The sequence below is a fragment of the Vicugna pacos genome, chromosome 31 (genome assembly GCF_048564905.1).
Source record: "Vicugna pacos chromosome 31, VicPac4, whole genome shotgun sequence".
NCBI classification, from domain to species: Eukaryota; Metazoa; Chordata; class Mammalia; order Artiodactyla; family Camelidae; genus Vicugna; species Vicugna pacos.
The window spans coordinates 396,999-419,233 of NC_133017.1; the positions used below are offsets into that span (position 1 = coordinate 396,999).

At 36.1% G+C, this 22,235-nt stretch overlaps 1 long non-coding RNA gene across 3 annotated transcripts in view; it reads left to right on the forward strand.

The window, feature by feature from the left end:
• The first annotated feature begins 1,002 nt into the window (after window positions 1–1,002).
• The window catches only part of LOC140690755 (uncharacterized), a 61,681-nt gene continuing 40,448 nt past the window's right edge, over window positions 1,003–22,235 (forward strand). Inside the window, exons 1-4 of one of the 3 annotated variants that reach the window (XR_012066035.1) lie at window positions 1,003–1,248; window positions 3,448–3,560; window positions 10,449–10,607; window positions 16,314–16,452. This is a non-coding gene — a long non-coding RNA (uncharacterized lncRNA). Of the gene's footprint in view, window positions 1,249–3,447; window positions 3,561–10,448; window positions 11,782–16,313; window positions 16,453–22,235 lie in introns of those variants that run through there. The other 2 variants (XR_012066037.1, XR_012066036.1) reach the window with 2 other exon arrangements.

Consider the following 22,235-nt stretch of genomic DNA (forward strand, 5'->3'; position numbering starts at 1 on the left):
CCACCATGCTGTGCTGGGACAGGCAGTCACCTGTCACACTGCTCATGCACGATCTGCTGGGAGTAGTGAAGGCCTGATAGGAGCACAGAAACACTGTGGTGAAGGTGATGTTTCTACCTGGGACAGCTGGTACCGGGGACTCTAGTTGATTCTTCATTGTGCCTGCTTTGGGTGTCAGCATGTTGCAGCCTCATGAAGGGGAATGGGCTGTCTCCTTTCCACACCGGTGCAAAAGGAAGAGCATGTACACACTGGCATCACCATAGACCACCGACAGGATCAGGATCTGGAGCTCAGAGCAGAAACTGCCAGCACCTCAGGAACTGGTGCTTTAAAAATATATTTGATTAGAGGGGAGTGATAAGCAGTTGATCCCTTCAAAACATTCTGTTATCTGAGGAACAATAGCACCTGCGCATTGTAAGAGCATAACTCAGTCGTCAATAACCATCACTATAGGTATGAGAAAACAGAGTGTTAGGAGTTACAAAAGTGTCTCAAGATCATGCAGGTCAGAACTGAGGACCATCCAAAGCATGGGCTACATGATAGCCCTTCTAAGCTACCTGAGGCTTGGTCTGCTCTTGACACGGCAGATGGTTCTGAGAAAACCACACTCCTCAGAGGACCCCAGGAAGTTGCCAGATTTGAGTTTAGGTTCCTGATCATCTTCTAAGTCAGGAATTTTGAGATTCTAGGGCATCTGTTCTTACTCCAGAACAGAATCTGATTCAGGCGGGATTCCAAGGACTGAGGCATGTGCCAGGCAAGAGAGCAGGCATGGCTGGATGAGACATCACCAGTGCCATCAACAAAGAGGCCAGGGCACTGAGATTTCCAGTGATTTAGCATCCTGGCTGGGAGGGGTCATGTTTTCTATTGTGAGTTCTGAGTATCCTGCACTGCCCTCGAGGACCTACAGGGGGCGCGCAAAGCCAGCGTGTCTTAGGTAGCGGTGCGCATGCGCAGTCCGCGCCAGCAGCCAGCGTCTTCCCTGGGGGCGGAGCTTGTTTTCCTCAGGAGGGAGCTGGGGCAGCCATGGCGGCTCCAGGACCGCGCGGCCCGGGTGTCCGCTGGAGGAGGACGCTCCCCGCCTGCTGTCTGAGGTTATGCCGGTTTCCCGCGGCCTGAGCCCACTTCCTGTCGGGGTGTGTGTGGACCTGACGGAGCTGGGGCCCCGGCCGGGCAGGAGGGGACGGGTGCGCTGGCGGGCCCGCTTCGACTATTCTCCTCGCCCACCGGGAGCGGGTGAGTGTCCGTGTCCATCCGGGCCGCGGGGGTGTCCGAACCCCTAGTCCTCACCGCCCGCGTCCCCCCTCCCCCGCGTGATCGGAGGTGTGTACACCGCGGGTCAGGAGCGGGGATGCGAGTGTAATGGGAAAGGGGCTGAGAAAGTACTGAAAGAGTTAAAGAGAAGTGTGTAAAAGCACATTATGTTAACTTGTATATTTTAAGTTTGTCGAAGTCAGAGTTTATTATGCTTTTACTTTCCTGTCTTTAAAGGAATGCAATCATTTATTTTATACTTAAAATATGCTTCTCAGCTTATTTCGTTTTCAAGTCAAAATACTGCCACGGTTGGCATTTTCTCAAAATTTAGTGACAGTCTTAAATATGTGTAAATATAAACTCATTGAAAAAACCTTGCAGCATTCCAGGGTGAGTACTCTTGTTAAAAATAATATCCAGGAAACTACCAAAGTATTACAAAAATATAATTAAAAATTTTTTGAATCACTTTCAGAAGTTCCAAACACAGTGGTATTTTAAAAACACCAACCACTGCATAGTGCTTAAGACCATTTAAGATGAAATATATTCAAACCTAAACCTTCAGAATACTGAAAAGGCAGGACAATGGCTGCTTTTTCATTGCAAATACATTTTCTATTCATAAGTGCAAAATACGAAGGTATTCAGCTTAATGTATATCTTTATTCAAAAGGTGACAGACTATAATCACCTTATTTTTTATTTTAAGACTATTTCTCATAAAAATTGATATTTTTATCTGTAGGATCTTAATTGTCCATTCGGTTATTCCTTTGGTTTATTTTCTTTAACAGAGACTGCATTCTTGTGTCTTGTTAGAGTTTTTAATTCTCCTAACCTATTCCAAGTGACTTTCTGACACTGATAGTAAATAAGGAAAGAGGCCTTATATTAACTGTGCATCTTTTCATGTAGTGAGGTTTTTTTTTTTGGATAACTTTTTTACAATTTCTACTTGGTTCACAATGTTATCCCATTATGATAACTCAATAAAAAATTGTAAGCTGTTTACACCAAGACACATGTCAGCACAGTGCTTTTGCTGATACAGTTTTACATTAGATTATAATATAATGTTCTACTTGATTTACATATATACCAATACACATTTTATATATGCACACATATATGAATATCTGCTAAATGCCATTGATTTGCATGGGGTGGTAGCTGATAGCATGTGATCTTTCTGACCATTGGCTATTCTTACGTGTGTCTAACGCACTTCTTAAAACAGATATTAGAATATCACACTTCTCATTATACAGTATTTTAAAGGTTATATTTTAAACTATAGAGCAGAAATGTTGTCTGTCAAGTTTATGAAATTATTAAGTCACAATTTGGTGTAATCATATTCAGTGGAGGAGTGATGGCTTCCACGTCTTCATACATCTGCCACAGTTGCTCCTCTATAGTATCTGTGACCATGAGCATTTTTATGTCAACATGATTTTTTTCCAATTCTATTTTTTTCCTTTTATTTTCAGTACAATCAGTAAAGCTTTCCTTTGTGGTGATGGCATTTTTTTTAACATGAATATACCTTGTCATCAGACATATTTGTACATGATGGGCTACTACTCATGTATAGAGCAAGGAAAAGTATTTTCATATCTCCATCTGTATTCCAGATCTAACCTGATTTCTTCAAAGCATTGTGTAATTATTGTTAGTTATTTTAATTGTACTAAACACAGAGGAACAGATCACTTTTTATCTTCACCTACCTCATCAGCTAAATGGACACAGACATTGTAATAACATGAGTTTAACAAAATTGGGAAGCATTCCAGGGTTTGAGCTTCAAGTATTTTTATGTAACTTTCTAATAGATAATTAACTTCTGGCACAAAATGTAGCAACATCTATAATCACTTACAGGATCATCTGCCATTTTGGGTTCTCTGATTTTGTCACTTTCAGCTGTCACCTAGGAACTGTTGAGTTCAAATATTTTTAAAAACACTTTTGATTAGAAAACATCAGGAAGAAACATTGAATCTTTGTGCTCAGGACTCTGTTATCATTGTTCTAATGTGCCATTTGTGATGGCTCATATTTGATTTTGTTACAGTAGTGTGAAATGTAAGCATGGGAACAAAAATTTTAAAACACATTCTGGGAGCCACTCATAATGAACTATTAGTCATTATATTTTTATTTTATACACAGGCCATTTGAATATGTTCACCCATGAAGTGAAATAGACTACCTGAATTCTGAGTCCTGAGAGACATCTCTGGTGAAATTCTTCTTAGACAGTGACCCAGGACACAGCCCTAGCAGTAAGTAACGTGGTGACTTGATACACGTATATGTTGTGAGTGATTTTCACAGTAAGGCTGCTTCCATAAACTCACCTAACTCCCTTTTGTGGTGAGCATTTTTGAGATCTGCTCTCAGCAACTTTCAGATAAATAATACAGCATTGTTAGCTGTAGTCACCGTGCTGTTCGTGAGATTTCCCAGAACTCACTCATCTTAAACCTGGACATTTGTGCTCTTTGAGCATCTTCTCACTTCCCGACTCCCAGGCCCTGACAACCACCACTCTGTTCTCTGTTTGTGTGAATTTGGCTTTTTTAGATTACATGTGTAAGTGAAATCATGCAGTTCTACTTTTTCTTTTTTCACAGTCTGCAGTGTGTTGATTTGATCCACTTACATACAGCAATGTGACCACAAACAGCTTTAACTAACACCTCTCACATGACTCACAAGTATAATTTTCTTTATTTTTTGTGACAAGAACATTCACAAGATAGTATCTTAGCAACTTTGAAGATTGATACATCTCTGTTTTCTGTAATCACTGTGCTGTGCATTTGATCTGCATGACTTATTTATCTTCGGGTTGCAAGTTTGTACCCTTTAATGTCTCCACAGTTCCTCCACCCCAACACCATTCTACTCTTTGTTTCTAAGAGTTTGTTTGTTTTTTTACATGTATACCTGATATCTTACATTTATCTTTCTCTGTCTAGTTCATCAAGCATAAAGCCCTCAATGTCCATCTGTAATATCACAAATGGCAGAATTTCCTTTTCTCAATGCAGAATAATATTCCATTCTGTATAAATGCTTCTTCTTTATCTGTTCATTCATTGTTGTACACTCAGGTCATTTCCGTATCTTGGCTATTGTGAATAACGTTATAATAAACATGCAAGTGCAGCTTTCTTTTCAATACCCTGTTTTCACTCCCTTCAGATGCTCAGCAGGAAGGAGGACTGCTGGAGCATATGGTAGCTCTGTCTTTAAGTTTTGCATAACCTCTGTAGCTTTTCCATAGTGGCTGATCCAGGTTACATCCCCACCGACAGTGCACAGGGGTTTTCTTTTGTCCTTGTCCTGGCCAGCACTTGTCTCTTGTCTTCTTGGTGGTGATCATTCTGACAGGAGGGAGGGGATATCTCATTCCAGTTTCAATTTGCATTTACCTAATTGTTAGTGATGTTGCACATCTTTTCATGTACATTTTGTGTATTTGGGTGTCTTCTTTGGAAAAATATAGATTTAATTTTACTGCCCATTTTTTATATTGGATGTTTGGCTATTTTTTTTTTTTTTTTGCTATTGTGTTGTATGAGGTCCACATATGCTTTGATATTAACCCCTCATCCCATATATGATTTGCAGAGATTCTGCCCTACTCTGTATTAGGCTTTATATTTTGCTGATTGGTACTTTTGCTGTGCAGGAGCTTTTTAGTTTGATGTAGTCCCACCTGTTGATATTTTCTTTTCTGACTTGTGTTTTTGGGGTCATATCCCAAAATTATTGCCCAAGCCCGTGTTAAGTAGCTTCTTCTCTATGTTTTCCTCTAGGAGTTTTGTAGTGTCAGATCTTACCTCTCAGTCTTTAATCCATTTTAAATTATATTTCTGAGTGGTAGAAGATAGCTGTCCAATTTCATTTTTCTGCATGTGGTTTTCCAGTGTAACCAACATCATTTGTTGAAGACATTAGCCTTTCCCCTTTCAAAATAGCCTTAAAACCAATAAAATACTTAAAAATGAACTTAACTGAGGAAGTGAAAAATTTGTACTTTAAAACCTATAATTAGACTTTTATGGAAAAAATTGAAGAAGTCAAAACAAGTAGAAAGATATACTGGACCAGATGTATGGTTAATGGACCAGAAGAATTAATGCTAAAATGTCCATACTACCCAAAGGCATTTACAGGTTCAGTGCAATTTCTATCAATATTCCAATAATATTTTTCAAAGATAGAAGTCCATCTTAAAATTTTTTGATGTGACTACAAAAGACCCAAATACCAAAGCAAGCCTGAGAAGGAATAAACTGGGAGCCATCACACTTTCTGCTTTAAAACTATATCATAGTGCTATAGTCATGAGACACCATGATGCTGTATTAAAATACACACATAGTCTAACAAAGGAATAGAATAGACTACCCAGTAGTAAACACTGGCATAAAATGTCAATGGATATTTGAGATGGGACTAAAGCGCATTCAGCGGCCAAAGGACAGTCTCTTTGACAGATGGTGCTGGGACAGCTGGATACTACTTTTAATTTTTGGCAGAACCTCCAAACTGCTTTTCATAGTGGGTGTGGTAATTTACATTTTTACCAACAATCCACGAGGATTTTCTTTTCTCCACATCCTTGCCAATACTTGTAATCACTTGTCTTTTTTGACTATATCCATTGTAACAGGTGAGAGATGGTCTCGTGGTTTTGATTTGCATTCCCCTGATGATTAATGACATTGAACAGCTTTTCATGTTGGACATTTGTATGTCTTCTTTGGAAAATTTGTCTTTTCAGAGCCAGTATTTTTAATTTAGATTTTTTTTTGGTTGTTAAGTTGTATGATTTATTTATATACTTGAGTAACTACCATTCATCAAAAGATGGTTCGCTAATAGTTGCTCCCATTCCATGGGATGCCTTTTAATTTTTTCAACTTTTTTCCTATGCTAAAGATTTTTACATTGACTTAGTCCCACTTGTTTCTTTTTGCTTTTGCTTTTGTTGCCTGTCCTGTGGAGTCATATCCAAAAAATCATTATTCCCAAGACCAAGGTCAAGGAGAATTTCCTTTATGATTTTTTAGGAGTTTTATGGTTTCAAGTCATACAGTTGACTCTTTAATCTATTGTGAGTTAATTTTTGTGAATAGTGTAAGATGGAGTCCAATTTAAGTCTCTTACTTTCATTTGACTGTACCAATTTACATTTCCACCCAAAAAGTGCATGAGTTACCTTTTTTTCATATTCTTACAAATATTTGTTTTTTATTTTTTATAATAGTCATTCTAATAGGTGTGATGTGCTGTTTCATTGTGGTTTGGGTTTGCATTTCCCTGATGATTAGTATATTTTCAATATCTGTTGGTGATTTGTATGTCTTTTTTTTGGGGGAAAAGAAAGTCTACTCAAGTCCTTTAACCCATTTTTAATTTGAATTTTTTATTTGATTGCTAGTATTTTATGAGTTACTTACATAGTTTATCAAAAATGTTTTTTTGGTTAAAAAATGAAAAAATGGTTTGTGTATATGTTCTCCTGTTCTGCAGCTGCTTCTACATTTGCTGATTGTTTATTTTGCTATGAATTTTTTTTTTAAGTTTGCTGTAGCTTCAGTTGCTTATTTTTGCTTTTGTTGCTTGTAACTTTGGTGTCATATCCAAAAGATATTTGCCAAAACCACACTAAGGAGCTTTATCTTTATGTTTTCTTCAAGTAGTTTTACAGTTTTAAGTCTTACATTTAAGCCTTCAGTCCACTTTGAGTTAACTTTTGTGAGTGCTGCAAGAACAGGGTCCAGTTGTGTTCATCTGTAGGTCATTATCCAGTTTTTCCCGTGCAGCTTATTGAAAAGACTATATTTTCCCCATTACTTCTTCTTGGCTCCCTTGTGAAATATTTGTTGACTGCATTTGGATGGGTTTATTTCTGAACTCTGATTGTTTCATTGGACTTGGTCTCTGTTTTTCGCCATTACCTACCATTTTGATTACTATAGCTTTGTAATAAAATTTGAAATTAGGGAGTGTGATATGTCTAGATTTGTTCTTAACCAGGTTGACTTGACATTAGGGGTGTTTTGTGGTTCCATGCAAGTTTTAGGATTGCTTTCGCTATTTCTGTGTAAAAGTCATATGAGTTTTGATAAAGATTGCATTGAATCTATAGACAGCTTTGAGTGGTATAGACATTTTTCAGTATTATTCTTCAAATTCATAACCATGGAAACTGTTAACATTGTTTCTGTTTTTCTCAGTTTGCTCATTACCGTTTTGTCATTTTAGGTGTATGGATATTTTATCTACTTAATTTAATTTATTCCTAAATGTTTTATTTATTTCTAATGCCATTTAAAATATGATTGCTTTTTAAGTTTTTTTTTATTGAGTTATAGTCAGTTTACAATGTTGTGTCAATTTCTGGTCTACAGCACAATTTTTCAGTCATACATGAGTATACATATATTCATTTTTATATTATTTTTCACCATGAGCTACCAGAAGATCTTGAATAAATTTCCCTGTGCTCTATGGTGTAAACTTGTTTATATATTCTATATTTACTTGTCATTATCTGCAAATCTCAAACTCTTAGTCTGTCCCTTCCCACTCCCCTTCCCACTGGCAATGACAAATTTGTATTCTATGTCTGTTTCTGTTTTATATTTATTTGTCTTCTATTTTTTTTAGATTACACATATGAGTGATATGTGGTAGTTTTCTTTCTTTTTCTGGCTTAACTTCACTTAGAGTGACATTCTCCAGGGATATCCACGTTGCTGCAACTGACATTATGTTGTCATTTTTATGGCTGAATAGTATTTCATTGCATATCTGTACCACAACTTCTTTACCCAGTCATCTGTTGATGGACATTTAGGCTGTTTCCATGTCTTGGCTATTGCAAATAGTACTCCTGTGAACATTGGGGTGCAAGTGTCTTTTTGAATTAGGGTTCCTTCTGGATATATGCCCAGGAGTGGGATTGCTGGGTCATATAGTAAGTCTATTTTTAGTCTTTTGAGGAATCTCCATACTGTTTTCCACAATGGCTGCACCAAACTGCATTCCCACCAGCAGTGTAGGAGGGTTCCCTTTTCTCCACAGCCTCCCCAACATTTATCATTCATGGACATTTGAATGATGGCCATTCTGACTGGTGTGAGGTGATACCTCATTTTAGTTTTGATTTGCACTTCTGTTACAATTAGTGATATTGAGCACTTTTTCATGTGCCTATTGGTCATTTGTACGTCTTCATTGGAGAAATGCTTGTTTAGGTCTTCTGCTCATTTATGGATTGGGTTTTCTTTTTTCTTACTAAGTCATAGAAGCTGTTTATATATTTTTGAGATCAAGCCCTTGTTGGTTTCATCTTCTGCAAATATTTTCTCCCATTCCCTAAGTTGTCACTTTGTTTTCTTTATGGTTTCCTTTGCTGTTCAAAAGCTTGTAAGTTTAATTAGGTCCCACATATTTATTCTTGCTTTTATTTCTATTGCTTTGGTAGACTGTCCTAGAAGAACATTGCTGAAATGTATGTGAGATAATATTTTGCCTATGTTTTCTTCTAGGAGGTTTATTGCCTCTTGTCTTATGTTTAAGTATTTGATCCATTTTGAGTTCATTTTTGTGTAAGGTGTGAGGGATTATTATAACTTCATTGATTCATATGCTGCTGTCCAGTTTTCCCAACACCATTTGCTGAAGAAACTGTCTTAATTCCATTGTATGTTCTTGTCTCCTTTGTCAAAGATTAATTGACCAAGTCTGTGGATTCACTCCTGGGCTCTCTGTTTTGTTCCATTGATCTACATGTCTGTTTTTGTAGCAGTACCATGCTGTTTTGATTACTGCAGTTCTGTAGTATTTTCTGAAGTCTGGGAGAGTTATTCCTCCAGCCTCTTTCTTTTTCTTCAGTAATACTTTGCCAATTCTAGGTCTTTTGTGATTCCATATAAATTTTATGATTTATTCTAGTTCTGTGAAAAATGAAGGACTTTTATTTTTAACTTACCAAAGAGGATGCAAAGGTTATTTTATCAGCTAAGGTGTTTAACAAGTGTATTTGAAAACATGGAAATCTGTTTCCTGAGGTATTGTTTAAATATATTCTGTAATGAAGAAAGTGCTTAATTTTATTAATTGATGAATTTTTGAATTTTAAAGCAAGATTTCGGTGTAAGAACACCTGTGGCAGCATGGTGACTTCTCCTGCCCATCACCCACCCAATATATAATACAAAGAAGGATGTAAAAGATATTTACTAATCATTTTGAAAGCTGCTAACTATTAGTAAACCTATAAAATTCTGTTGAATTTATTATTGAAGAAATTCCAAACCATAAATATTCACCTACTTTCCTTTGAGGGTGGCCTGCAGTTAGTGACTTGAGTGCACAGAATAAAGTAGGGAAAGTGAAATGGAACTTTCAATGAAGAAATCTGGCACAGAGGTCCATGACCAAGTGATCAAGTTTAATGTCACCAGTGATGTCATGTGGGGATTATGACTTGATGTGAAGAGTAGGGTGCTTCAACACTGTGCTCTTCCTCCCAAAAGTTTATAAGCCCAATTCAGTCATAAAAATATAAGAAAGTTCAAAATTGAAGGACGGTTACAGAATACCTGACCAGTACATCTCAAAACTGTGAAGTTCATGAAAAACATGGAAAGATCAAAACGATAGTAAGGAGACATGACAATTGTGCAGTGTGGCATATGGATTGGATTCTGGAGTAGAAATAGGACATTAATAGAAAAACAAGTGAAATATGAATAATATCTGGAGGTCGAGAGTAGAATGTACAATCTGGGTTCTTAGGTTTGATAAACCAACCATGAAAATGCAAGAAAATAACATTAAAGAAAATTAAAACTTGGTGAATAGTATATCCTTTTGGTACTATCTTTGCAACTGTTCTATAAATCTAAAAGTATTCTTAAATAAGATTAAAATCTTACTAAAAATTGTCAGTAATTGAATGGTCAAGGAAACTGTTACATGCATACATTGCAATATTTAGTAGAGGCTGAAAAGACATTCTCTATATATACTAATATGGAACAAGGTTACATGTTGTATTTATGTAATGGAAATACAATTTAAAAAATACACTTATAATTGTACTTTTGCAAAAAAACCCACGTAAATTGATGATTTTGTCGCAGGTGGCATGGTGATGTGTGGAAGCCTGATTCGGACCTGCGTCTCTGAATCCCCATGGCTGGTATTGCTTTTCTTCTCAAGTCTGCTCTATGTCCGCCTTTCAGAGGTCCTGGCCTTTCTTGCCTACTGCCTGGGGAGAATTAGCCCACACACCTGAAGAAGTATGTGAATTTAATCTTATGAACATAGGTAGCTTTGTCCAGCAATTTCTGCACAGAGTTCTTCAATACATATCTCTGCAACACAGGACAGGGAAAAATACCCACCTAACTTCGGATAAAGGGGCACAGGAAATCATACTGCAGTGAACATTAGGGTGCATGTACCTTTCCTAGTTGGTGGTGGTTTCTCAAATACCCAGAAGAGATGCTGCCGGATCGTAGGTAGATGGGGATCACATGGCAGTGGCCTAATTCACATTTCTGTTACATAGTATCCCCCCCTTTCCCATCTGATTACACTTACATTTAACGAGCTTTTTAACAGTGATACAGCATGTTTTTATTCATGACCTGGCACATGTGTTAATTTACTCAAGATATATTTCCAGCAGGCAGGTCTTTGCTATTTCTTTGGAATATATCTGTACATAATGTAGACATAAACCTTCTTCTAATAAGTCAACTACATGGAAAGGCCAATAGTAGGCTCTGAGTTTTAAAAAAGAGAAGTGTAAGGTGTGCTGAGTCCCTACAACAAGATGGACTCATTTAGTCCAGAGGTTAACAATAATACCATGAAGGAGATTTTAAAACTGAGACTTGATGAAGGAACATAATTTATAAGATGAACAACAAGGAGAAGAGAATTCCAAGTCTGCTCTTGAGAAGAAACCTGTGCTCTTGCCTTAACCTATTAAGCTGGGGAAACACACCCAGGTCTTCTGTTACCTCCAGCCTCCCTCAAAATCAAGTGAAATACCAAGACATAGAATAAAGATCACACAGTGTTTCAAGAGATATTATTTTTATTTAAAGAGAATGGAATTTAAACAATAACATATCAACCCTTTAAAATCAATACATTTCACAAAGGAAGATGAAGTTAAAGAAAATCAGGCAGGCACTAACTTAGTGATCTCAGTCATTGACATTCCTGATGCCTGTGGTCAGATTTCTCACTTGCCCCTAATCATGGGTGTCTCGAGCAAAGAAAAGGCTTCAGAGGAGATGAGCATGAAAAAACTACAAATGAGGGAACTGCTGGCCACACTGACAAAGCTCACCACACCACCTTCATAATCTAGGAGCACCCCTATGTGGCTGAGAGGCCTTTTGACATATTGAGGTAAATACTGAGGTAATGGTGGGGAGGAGGTAAAGAGACAGCACTGATCTCTTTGATACAAAAAAGGAGAAAAATTCCCTCCAAGTCAACCACCATGTCATTCTTCCTTGTCCGAGAATCATTACAAACCCCAATTATCAAGTTATCACAGCCTGCCACCTCCTAGTAATGCTGACCGGAAGTGAATGCCTCAGCTCCCCAGGCAAGAAAATACTTAGATCTTGGATTGTTGGCAGCATAAGGATGATCAGGACCAGACAGCAGACATCTCAGATCTTCACACAGAGGCACCTGACAGGTGACTGTTTCATCATCCAAGGCAATAAACACTGCAGGAAGAAGGGGGAAAGTGTATTAATGTGTCATACATTTCTGATGGGCCTGAGCTTTTACATAGTGCCTGGGTTTCCTAGTTTATTACTAGAAATAGGAGGCAGGACAGCAAGAGAGATCTAGGTTACTGGTCTGTCCTCATAATAAGATTTTAACTAGACAAGATGGAAGAAAATCATGATTTTTAAAAAATATATAAAGACGAGACATATTGCTAAGTTTTGGCCATGATTTTCCATGGAACATTTCAAACTGGCATTTAATTAACATTTCACAGTCAGGAACAAAGTAGCCTGCCCAGCTCCTCAGAAGATGTACAAGAAAAGTAATAGTAACTCCTAAGGAGTTTGTATTTTCCTGACATAAAGGTTTTTTATTAAAAACTACAAAGTTAAAATACAATGAGAGAAAAATTACATTTTTGAAGTGGTTCTTTGTGACAATTTTCATCCCTTCCTTGAAAAGGATGAAATCTAATGATACGGGTTGTCAGCTTACTTTGCCAATATTGCATATAAACTGTTTATAAAATTTCATATTGTTTCTAATAAAATTGGTCATACTACATTTTTACATCATGTGAATAAAGTATGTTCTTTGTAAAATGGATGCATTACAGAGAGTTTTACAAACCAAGTTTGTAAATGATAAGGTCACTTACTTAGAACTTGGAATGTACTGAATGTGCATGCAGATATCTGCTCCATGTGAACAGCCAACACTACATCCCAGCGATCTGCAGGTCATCAGTTCTCTTTCCCTGTTGTTTACCATCCAGAAACCTGATTACTACTGACCATAAATGGCCTTTTTCCCAGAAAACAATTAACTTTTCTTCCATACTGACAAACCTCTGCAGCTACACCCCAGTCTGGTTGGCCATCACTGCCCTTCAGCTCCACATATGGTTTCTCATGCACTCAGATGAGATCTTCATGAAGACCACCCAAGAGAAAAGCCAGAAGTTCCTGGGAGTCCTGTTGCTGGAACCCACTAAATCGGGGAGCATATATTGCTATGGTCCATTATAAATATAAGAGGAATCAAACTCATTACTTGCTATCTCTATATCTCTCTCTATATATGTATATATCTATGTATCTATAAAATTTAGAATGAACATGCCCATAATTCAATCCGAGCATTAGAAGAAGGTAAATAGTATAGTATTTAGTCTGTGTCTATTTCAGCAAACATATTTTGGATAATCATGAACTCTTTCTAATCTTAATCTCAGATGACCCCTCTTCTCCCCCTAAAAAGTATCATGGCCAATACTGGGTTCCAGTTTAGTATCATGTGAGCAAACAATTCTTTAGGTACACAGATGCTACTTAAGACAGAAATATTAAAATAGCATTTTCTCACACCGAAAGATTCCCTTATAGTATTTCTTTTACAGTTAGCTTTTCTGGTCTTGTTGTATCCTAACTTTTATTATTAGAGGCAAGATAGCCTTGTGTTTACCTGTGAGGACTTATACTAGCTTGTAGCTTTGGACAAGCTATTTAAACTGCTAAAAGCCTGCTTCCTGAGCCACATGGTGAAGATAATAACACTACTTTATATTATAGGGTCATTTAGAAGATTAAATTAGTTAATACACATAAAGTAATTAGAATAGTGGCTGGTAAGTTGTAAGTAGCCAATTTTAACCTATTATGATTATTAATTTTTGACCCAAAAAGCTTTTGTCTTGCTTTTAAAGATAAAGAATAATGCTCATTTCACTAAAAGTCACCATATATGATACTGATGTCAAATTTCTATCCATTAATTACATTCTTTATTTCTGCTACATTTTACCCTATAGATAAAATTATCTTAGTAATGTTGAAAATGGATTGAGAATCATTAATTAGACTCAGAGTTCTACCTTACAGTTAGAACACTGTAATAGTGAAGGACTAAGAAAGGAAGGTTTCCTGTATATACAAGACACTTGACAAATTAGTAAAGTCAATGGCATTCTAAATTTAGACTGTACTTTTGATCTTTTCCTACCCACTACATCTGTAGCAGTATTTTGCATATATGTGAACAAGTAAAATTATCTGGCATCCAGTTTATGCCTTGTGAAGGACCCAAAAACATTAAATTAAAACTAAAAAGTGAACTATAAAAAACATGTAGAGAAAAATAATTACTTAACCATCTAGGACTTAAATACCTTTATATTACTTTAACATGCTCATCTGAAGTTTTCATGGGGTGACATTCTTTTGAGTTCCACTCCAAAGATCCTGTATTAAATCCCCATAGCATTTAGCCATATGCCCCTTCATACCAATGGGATTTGTCCTAGAAGTTTGAGAAGAAAATTTGTTGCCAAAGATTTTTAAATTACAATCACATGGGCAGAAAAATACCTAGCATCTGTTTTCTCACATCAAAATATCTTTTCAAAATGAGAGTAGTAACTCTTGGTCCTTACTTCATGCTAAATAGAGCCAATAAGATTAAGACTTTTCTCTCCCAGGGTGAAGAAAGAGGAGATTTAGGTAATATTGGGTTTATAACAAAGTTGCAACAGTTGAGAAGTCAATGACTCAAGAAAATTACCTGTTGAGTTCATAAAGACGTCTCCCTGAGAGAAAATACTGTGTCAGTGGCTGTATGAACTAATACACTGGATGCTTGAATCCATGAAGCATGTGCTTCCCAAGTTACTCAGACCCTTGGCTCCCTTTTCTTTCAGAACTGGAACAAACAATATGAGAACTGATGCTACTTGTAGCTAAATGTTTTAAACCAGTTAGCTGTATTCAGTGCAATGATTTTTATAACTCTTCCAATCAGCTAAATGGAGCTAACATTTCTCTATCTGGTCTTGCAAGGCTAAAGTAGATGTTTTTCATGGAGCATCATTGGCAGTCATAATATCTATGCTTATTTGTAATCAAGAAGCAGCAATGATTCTAGCTGTTATAACAGTTTTGTAAAATTCAAACAATTCTCTTCTAGTATTGTATCTTTAAAAAAATGTATACTTATTTTGTTGCAAGTTTAAAAAGAAATTTGATGCTTCAGGAAAAAGAAAAGAGGAGGCCTAATCACATTTGATCCAGAAAGCCACAAGTTGTTAACACCTCAATAGTGAGAAAAGGAAAAAAAAAATAAAAGAATGACTTTAAGATAATTTCTTTAAAAAGAATACACTGGAGACTTACCCTTGTGTCTATCTATTTTACTACTGTTTGCTATAAAGGACATTTCCTCAGGCCAACTCATATCTTTATTTCAAACTGGAAAGACAGAGATAGCAAAGTGTTAATTTCTTATCCATTCAAATCACATCCACTCAATTACTTTTAAAAACAAAGTTCTTATTTCTAAACCAGAAACTAGAGGAAAAAACAAGTTAATTTTAGTAACTGACTCTGAAACCATTTCAATTGTTTATACTGGAGACTTTATAGTCATTGATAAGAATTAATTAGTAAGCTAATACATCAGTTACATACCTTAAGTAAAATACTTAAATGATGGAGGGTACAGCTCAGTGGTAGAGCGCATGCTTAGCATGCAGGTCCTGGGTTCAACCCCTAGTACCTCCATTAAATTTTTTTTGAAAATATTTTAAAAATTTATACTCAACCATCTATAGGACTAATTAAAGCTCTTAAATTTAGTACATTAGAACTATTACAATTTTTTCTTACCTTGTGACACATGCCAGAGTAATTATTCATTTTAATACAAAGGCTGTTAGCAGTATTTCATGAATCATGATAAGAAAAGACACACCAGGTTTTCAGTGACATGTGCATGCCAGTGTGTAAATCTGTGCTTATACAAGTTAAGTTCTGTTGGTGAGTGATCAGTGTTGACTAATGAAAGCCTGCACCATTAACTATGCAACAAATTTACTCTCCTTATTTTTTGTGGGGGAAGGTTAGGGGTAGGGGTGTGTGTGCATGTGCTCTATCACTGAGCTATACCCTCCTTGCTAGTCTCTTTAACTTAGAGGCAGCTTGAAATTTTTAAAAAGCTTTGTGAATTTATAAATGAATTCACCTGTCTTTAACTCCTGTTCCCACCATTGCCAGCCAGTCAATGTAGACATATTTATCTTTTCAAGCAATTTAAATAGTATTACAATAGGATCACATAAAGGTTTCATGGTTTTCATTACCATGAAGAATAATATAATGATCTAATAATAATTGGAAAAATTATAAAATGGATTATCAGTGAGTAACTAAACCTTTAATTTCTTCCCCTTCAATTGTACCTTCAATTACCAGGTGCTGCTCATCCTGGATTTTCAGATATTCCAATCTACGATCCGCATCATTCAAAAGAGTGAGGCAATTCTGTATATGGAGGAGGAAATGGTTTGTTAATTTAACTACTAATCTTGAAACAAATGCAGATATAAAAATGAATGACAACTAAAAATATCCTTGTAGTTACATAACTCATGTGACATATTTAGCATATTATTGTTATTCAGAAATACTTGTAATTCTGATGGTAAAATGATGGAAAGAATATGTATACTTTGTAAACATAAACTTTATGTCTCTAAAACAGTTATGTAGGATTATGGGGAGATCAGAAAAGACTTAACACATATCAAACCAAAATTCATTGAGATTTAGATTTTTCTTAAGAGCTTACAGAAAAATTGTTTTAGTATGTAGTATGAAATTCAGTAAGTGTGCTTGTGATCAAGATGGAACTTGACTGCTTACTAAGAACTGAAAATTAAAACCAAATGTCAAATAGAACTATACATTTTTGTTGATGCTCACCCTGTCTAAGGCACTCACAAAGTTAATTCATTTAAATCTTAAAATGACCCTAAGGGAGAAACTATTATTTTTCTCATTTACTCATAAGAAAACTGTGACAAGAGAGTTAAGTGACTTGCCTTTGGTTATTCAACTAACAGATGTCAGAGCCAGGATTTGATTCTTGGCAGCATGGCTCCAGGAGCTGCGCTCTTAACTCACGACACTACACTGCCTCTCTACGGTGACCAAAGGAGGGTACAGGAGAGAAAGAACTAGGGACTAGAGAATTGGTTAAAACTATGTATAATCCAAATTCACAATGCAATGAAAACCTACTGCATGTGTCAGAAAGAATATAAGCAACTGACAGCACTACCTCTGAAGAGAATGGAAGATAGGGGTCAAAAGATGGGAAGGCAGAATTTTCACTATATACTTTTGCATTGCTTAAATTTTTTTTAACATGTGTATGTTATTTTAAAATAAATCCAAAATAAACTCTATTAAAAAAAGATATTTGCTGTTACTTTATAATAAATTTCAGGTGACAAATATCTAACTGTGCATACAGTACTTTAAAAGTTTAAGTTTCCACTGAGATCCTAGATATGGCTTTCAGCATAATTACTGAAGACAAAAACCCCAGACACATGAAACATGGCTTTGACACTCAGGTCTTTTCAGAACCCTGAGGTCCTCTCACCTCACTGCTGTAAGCCACAGGTGCATGCCCTCCTCTATGATGCACAGCCTCTGAGACAGATATTCAAGACTTTCCTTGATGGTCTGCATTTGACTAACGCAGCCTGTACAGGCTAAGACCTGCTTTGACAGTGCACTTGGAGAGGGGACATTTCCTATTGTCACAGTGACCACATAACGAAAAGGGCAGATGTGAGTATGACAGCACCCCTCTCAGTAATGGAGGCCAGGCCACTTAAGTAAATAATGATGGGAAATGAGAATTACAGGTTTAATAGTTTTATAAAGAGACTTTAAAAACTTTAGAATGAAGGTAAGGGGCTCAATTGTCTTAAGAGTGAGACTTTGAAAGGGAGAACAATGAAACAACGGCCCAAAAACAAAAGGCAGTATTTGGATCCCCTGAAAAGTGGCAAATGTCAGTGGACATTGGTGTCCTGGCTGCCCTCAGCTGGGTCACACTCAACAGCAAAGCCACAACTCAGTGTAAGAATGGGGGAGCAAAAATGGGACTGGACTTGAATTTCAGATAGATAATTGGATTTACCTGATCTGCTTTCTTAAACTGTCTTTGAATTATTAATCCCATCACTCTCATTAAGTGGCCCAATTACCTGGCACACTGGTACAATTAACACAGGTAACACAGGAAATTTTTACTAAAATTTGAAGTTGGCATAGACTCTAAATGGCCAAATAGACCTTTAAAATGAAGCCAAAAGGCTTCCCATGACCAAAAAAAAAAAAAAAAAGCCGTATTAAAAGGTAGTGTGTGTTGGGGGAATCATGGCCTGCTCACCCAATAAAAGGACAGCAGATGACCTTGAGCTCTCAAAGGGCTCAAGGTGGAAACAAAGAGTGGCAACATGGGGAATGAGTAAAGACTAAAGGAAGAATATATAAAGTCTAACCACATCCTTCAAAAGAGAAGGGAGAAGAAATGACAACAGATTATGGAAAGCAAAAGTAGGTTGCTAAGAAAATCTGCTAAACCTTGGTTTCAGCCAACATCTAGAGACAAAAGCTGTAGCTTAAAATGGTCATCTCTACCTATGGAAGGTTATAGTTTACTGAGCAACCCAAAACAAAAGCACATGTAACATATCAATATAACACATCTAGGGTACAATTATACACTCTAGATAATTTCCCACCTATTTAATGGTGACTTAGCTTTTTTCCTCCCATTAAATGTGCTTTGAGTCTTCACCTACTAAAAAATAAAAATGAAGTATTGGCATCATCTGCTTTTTCAGAGCTTCCAAAAAGAATTAACTCACTGAAAACTGGCTGAAAAATCATCTAACAATGACTTTTGCAGCCTTGTCAGTTGAAAAGGCTATGTTTAAGTCAATGTAACTGTGGCAAGGTTTGTATACCTGTCACTTCAAAAGGAATAAAACAGCCTAGTAAACAGTTGATAAATAAGAGTAATGAGAAAGATGAAAACTACATTATGGAGAACAAAACGCAACTATGATCAATTTTTAAACATCTAGCAAAACAAGTCATTTACTATTAGCAAGCAGAAGATAATTCCTGAAGGGAGCAAATTTCTCCAATTATACATCAGAGGATTAGTTATAAGATTACAACAAGAAAGCATATTTTTATAAACTTCAAAATGATTAATGATTGATTTCACAATGAATTAGTAAGAAATAAAATTTCAAATTAAAAACAAATTTGTAGCATAATTGTAATGGAAAACAAATCTGACTCTATATTGCATCTGTTCCTTTAGCTTTAACCACTGTGCCCTGTTTTCTAGGCTTATTCTTCCTATCTCTGCACCTTTTGTAAAACAATGTTGCCCTTAGCCTGTCTGGTAAATAGGAGAGCCTTTCTCAAGGCTCTGACCTTTAAGGATATTAACACTTCCGCACATAAAGATAAGTTGCAGAATAGAAAATAATCTCTGTTTTGTTGGAGGTTTACAGGGACACCATGACCTGACCCACGTGGACAGCTGCAAGAACAAAGAATTCCTACAGCAAGAAGTTTGCAACAACCAACCATACCCCCTCCTTTTTTTTTTTTTGTATAAAAGGAGCCTATATTCTGACTGGAGCAGGATGATTCTGCAAAACCTTAGTCTGCCATCTCAGTCTGCTGGCTTTCCAAATAAAATCGCAATTTCTTGCCCCAACAACTCATCTCCTGATTTACTGGCCTGTTGTGCAGTGAGCAGGATGATCTTTGAAGTCAGTAACATAGTAACGACCCAGTTCTAGGATTCAGAAGCATTTGCAAGTGTAGTGTCCAATTTCTATTGTCCTAAGCCACATAAGAAATGTATTTGAATTCTAGACAGTTTTTGTAGCATCGCTCATTAAGCAGGCAGCCACTTATTATACATAATTTTGCACATCTGAATAGCACCAACAAATCTAGTGGAATTTACAGAAGCAGCAAAAATTTAGGCTCAGCAAGAGTTACAAAGGATACTTAACTGAAAGTGCAACAACACATCTTGCCTCTCATGTTACCTTTCAAAGAGAATTTTAAAAGATATGTGCTATGGGTACATGAAAGCAATGTAAAGCTATTATTCAATGGAAAATTAAATCAAGAGTGTTTCTTAGAGATTCTTACTTCTCTGTTCTGTGATTTTGATGTGTTCACTGAAAACGAAATTTAGCTAGGCCGAGTCTACTGCTCTCCTGTAACTCTTACCAAACAGTGTAAAGATTCTCCATATAATATCTGAACATAATCTTTAAGACATAAAACAAACCCTATTAAATTTCAAAGGAAGGATTCCACTTACAGGGGTGGTTTGGGTCCATAGGTAGTTCTTGCATACTATTATATTATAATGACATTCTGGCACTGGTAACATGAAGTTTTTGTGTAAATGGATGACCTCAAAACTACTTCAAATATTTGCAAGGCAAAAGCATTAAGCAAGTCCTGCCATCAATAAAATTTAACTTCAGAGAAACAAAAGGGAGATTTTTGCATGTAATACATAAAATGAGAACTTATTTATATGTCATTTTGATAGGTGTGATGTTTTTCAGAGGAAATGTGTCATTTTCAAAAATATATTCTTTGTTTTGTATTATCTGTCTTTTTAAAGGCACCTTGGACCTAGCATGAGGAATATATCATGTTTTGCTTAAAAAAAAAAAAAAAAGAGGATACTGCCCAGGAAACTACTTCTTAGAAATCTGAGTGGAGATGAGTAGTCATTGACTGGCAGACTGTAATTTAGGTCAAGCACATAACTTATAATGGCTTGTTCTCAAGGAAACAAAGTATGTATAATTTACTTCTACTCATTATCTTTGTATGTTCACAAACCAAAACGGGACCATTCTCAGTGGGCTGCTGAGATTTTGCCTCTATCCCATCTAGTCTTGTGCATGCCCACAGATCTAAGCCCCACAGTGATTTATTGATTCCATATGAAAATAGATGGAAATATGTTACTAGTACAGTGGCAGCAGATTTTGAGCACCAGAATTTGAGGCTTTTGTTTTTTATTTTTTAAAGGAAACACATGGTATCCTTGCTGCATTCTTAAGTTACCTCTTGGTAAATGTTGAGGAAACATTCTCAGGAACATCATACCCATATTCATCCAGATGTTAGACTGCTGTGTCCAAGCGGCAGGCTGCTGTCACAGGAAGAGAAGATACTGAGAAAATAATTCCAACTCTGGGGTTTCTGTCTTGTTATTCTTGACCACCTGTTGTTTTAAAAGATACAAAGTGATTATTATAAAAGAAATAAAACTTGCCATTTTTAAACAATTTCTGAGATTTATTTTTAAACTCAACTGTTCAATAGGTTCATTGCCTATACTGAGTTAGATTACAGAAATTCACAGGTTTAAATTACACGGCTTTGAAGATTCTCAAACTCTGCTTCCAAGATTCAGACTCCTGTGGGTATTTTATCCCCTGTCATTTAAAAACAAGTAACATCAAAACTAAGGGGAAAAAAATCTTAAATATTATCTGCAATTTAGTACCCTCACACAGTAACTCTTCACTTTGACATATTTCATACATAAAAAATGATGGTCTTTGAAAGGACAAATTCTTAGGACTGATATTACAAGTAAAAAAGTACAGAAGTGTTCATGTCATTAACTATTTTAAAGTCATACTGCCACCCAAAATGCAGCAATTTGCAATATTTCCAGAAATGTATGTGTATTACTTTCATAAAACTTTATCATTGGGCATCACTATAAAACACCCCATTTCTTTAATACACATAAAGAATACTGTAAATTTGATTAAACTGTATTTTTTGTATTAGTAGAACAAAAATGTTTCCATATATAGTTTATTTGTGTTCTGTATGACTGGACTATTTATATATTTTTTGTCTTTCATTAAAACAAAATAGATGTACAAGACTGGGATTCACATTGTTGAAACAGGGTTTTTAAATAACTCCTCCAAGAACTTGCTTGCTGGCCCAAAGACAGAGGAAAACATTTTATCATCAAAATAGTGCTTTATGAGTAGCACATTATCAATATTCTAAAAGGATAGCAGAGTTAACACTCAAACTCTTTAAAACATAAACTCTTACAGAATCTTTCATAGCCTCAAGTGATTGGGCTTTATTTCATTTCCTTTTGCCCTACTAACCAAGGTATTCTGCAATAGAGTATTTTCTAACATCAAGAGGGGGCAGTAAAGAGCCAGGTAAAAACAATGTTACAAATCAAACCTTCAAGATTATTCCTGCATGTTCTGATTGCTGTCA